The 3,349-nt window shown below is 31.5% G+C and overlaps 1 non-coding gene across 1 annotated transcript; it reads left to right on the forward strand.

Moving 5' to 3' along the window:
• Positions 1–2,918: 2,918 nt before the first annotated feature.
• TRNAF-GAA (transfer RNA phenylalanine (anticodon GAA)) lies at positions 2,919–2,991 on the forward strand. The gene has a single exon. It is a non-coding gene; the product is annotated as a tRNA-Phe (tRNA).
• The last annotated feature ends 358 nt before the right edge of the window (positions 2,992–3,349 follow it).

Genomic DNA, 3,349 nt, shown 5'->3' on the forward strand with positions numbered 1-3,349 from the left:
TTTTTCTTAATTCATCAACGTTAAGGATCACAATGTATCAAATCAAATAACAATTTTTCCAGCAATAATATCTTATATTATCTTATTTTGATTTAATAGAAATTAGAAATTCTCTATAGCAAATTACTGTGGTATGTAAAATACACATAGAGGAAAAAAGAAAAAAGGATCCTAATCCTAGGGTTAATCAATTTTAGCTAGTTGATGGGAAAATACAAATTAATGGTAATGGTCTTAGGGCGATTTAGTTCGGGGAAAGGGGAAGGGGAAGAAAATTCTATGAACCTTTCCTTTTTTCGTTAAGTTCAAGTCTGACGAGAGTAATATTCTACAACTAACAACTCATTTATTTTGAGACCGACCCACTTCCTATCTAGGATTTTATTTACTAGTCCTTTATATTCCAACGTGTCAATCGCCAAATGCTTTGGCAATTTCCCCGGGTCCGATGAAGCAATATAATTTTGAACCAGACCTTTTGATCTTTGGTTATCTTTCGTAGTAATAATATCTCGGGGTTTGCAACGAAAACTTGGTATATTGACTATACGACCATTAACTAAAATATGTCTATGGTTGACTAATTGGCGGGCCCCAGGAATGGTTGAAGCCATACCCAATCGAAAAAGGATATTATCCAAACGCATTTCAAGTAATTGTAGTAAAACCTGGCCTGTTGACCTTTTTGCTTTTCCAGCGATATGTACATATCTAAGTAATTGTCGTTCTGTCAGACCATAATGAAAACGCAATTTCTGTTTTTCTTGAAGACGAATACGATATTGCTCCTTTTTCCCAGAATTGAATTTTTTTAAGATTACTTCCGGATTTAGGTGTTTTTCTAGTGAGTCCTGGTAAAGCTCCCAGACGGCGTATTTTTTTTAAACGAGGTCCTCGATAACGGGACATGAAGACTCCTTTTTTTATTTTATTGAAATTTCATTTTACACAATTAATTTCATTGTATTTACATTACAGAATACATCGAAATTAAAACTGAATTAAACTACAGGATAAACAGAGTAAAATCAACTAAAGTACCCAAAAAATGGAATTTCATCAAAATCTTTATTTTTTGTATATATATTATTTATTTTATTGTTTTGTATCTAGCAAAATTGTAAGGTAAAAAACATAAAAGATCCTGGATTCTCCATTTAATTCGGAAAAAAAGAGATTCTTGTTCGTAGAACATCGATAGAGAAAAAAAAAGCCGACTATCGGATTTGAACCGATGACCCTCGCATTACAAATGCGATGCTCTAACCTCTGACCTAAGTGGGCTTACATAACGGAAATAGTGTAACAAATAGAAATAGGTATTGTATAGGAAATCCGTAAAATCTCAGATATTAGTTATTAATCTTAGCTATTAACTAGTTCTAAATTTGAAGTTATACTTATAAAAATAAAAAAATACTAAAACTTCTTAAAGATAAAGTTAGCTTGATATGCTTAACTATAGGATATTAAAAAATAAAGTTATAGAATTTATTGGTATTTTCATTTGATCATTATAGACTTTATTATTTGTTAATAATTTGAGGATTAATATTTCACTAAGGGGAACATAGAGTCAGAGTAAATAAAATTGCTAATTCTGATTAGAAAAAAAGAATAAATATCAAGCGTTATAGTATAATTTTGAATACTATAAAAAAGTAAGACGGGAGGTGGGGGAGATAAAAACTTTTGGATATATTGATTCGGATTGAATTGCAAATACATCAAGGATAGAATCAATTCAATTCTGAATTGCAATAAGCAAGCGAGGTCTCTCAAATAGAGTCGAACTGAACTGCTAGACTACGTTGAGTGATGAACTCAATGATTCAAAAAAAAACTAAGAGATGGATGAAATTACACAAGGAATCCTGGTCTCAAAGAAGAGGGAAATGGGGATATGGCGAAATCGGTAGACGCTACGGACTTGATTGTATTGAGCCTTGGTATGGAAACCTGCTAAGTGGTAACTTCCAAATTCAGAGAAACCCTGGAATTAAAAAAGGGCAATCCTGAGCCAAATCCGTGTTTTGAGAAAACAAGGGGTTCTCGAACTAGAATACAAAGGAAAAGGATAGGTGCAGAGACTCAATGGAAGCTGTTCTAACGAATCGAGTTAATTACGTTGTGTTGTAGTGGAATTCCTTCTAATTCTAAATTAGAGAAAGAGGGGTTTTATACCTTATACATTTAATAAACACGTATAGATACTGACATAGCAAACGATTAATCACAGAACTCATATTATATTATAATTATAATATAGGTTCTTTATCTTTTTTAAAAATGAAATTAGAAATGATAATGATTATGAAATAAAAAACTCATATCATAATTTTTTTTTCATTATTGTGAATCCACTCCAATCGAATATTGAATAATCAAATTCTTCAATTCAAATTCAAAGTTTTCGAGATCTTTAAAAAAGTGGATTAATCGGACGAGGACAAAGAGAGAGTCCCATTCTACATGTCAATACTGACAACAATGAAATTTCTAGTAAAAGGAAAATCCGTCGACTTTATAAGTTGTGAGGGTTCAAGTCCCTCTATCCCCAAATCCTCTTTTATTCCCTAACTATACTATATTAGTATTATTTATCCTCTTTTTTTTCTTTTTATCAATGCAATGGGTTTAAGATTCATTAGCTTTCTCATTCTACTCTTTCACAAAGGAATGCGAAGAGAACTCAATGGATCTTATCCTATTCATTGAATAGATTTCTTTTTTATTAGAGTATCGGCAAGAAATCTTGGTTATTCACTCTATTTTTAAGTTTTATTTAAGTAAACCATGCACAATGCATAGGACTACCCCCCCATTTCAAATTTAAAATTTGAAATACTTTAATTAATTTTTAGTCCTTTTAATTGACATAGATACAAATACTCTACTAGGATGGTGCACAAGAAAAGGTCAGGATAGCTCAGTTGGTAGAGCAGAGGACTGAAAATCCTCGTGTCACCAGTTCAAATCTGGTTCCTGGCAGAGAAAAAAAAGATCCACCGAATAGGTATTGATCCAAATACCTCGAGATGGATTGTGATACATATTCATTAATAATATTTATTCATCTAAGTGGATAAATCTATAATATAAATATAGAGGCACTTCTTTTTAAAGAAGTTTTAAAATATATCTTTTCTTTATGATAAAGAAGGGGGTGAGATTCCCCTTTATTTTTTTGCGTTTCTTAATTTTGTATTCCGCTATTCCGACGAATATTTTTTTAGTCTTGCTTATCTTTATCTTATCTTATTTTCCTAGTTGTGCTAAGTAATGTGCGCGGTACAAAGTTCCTGGTAGAGAACTTCTTTGAGTCATCCTATTTTTCTGTTCATATGAA

The sequence above is a fragment of the Aegilops tauschii genome, unplaced genomic scaffold (assembly GCF_002575655.3).
Source record: "Aegilops tauschii subsp. strangulata cultivar AL8/78 unplaced genomic scaffold, Aet v6.0 ptg001138l_obj, whole genome shotgun sequence".
NCBI classification, from domain to species: domain Eukaryota; kingdom Viridiplantae; phylum Streptophyta; class Magnoliopsida; order Poales; family Poaceae; genus Aegilops; species Aegilops tauschii.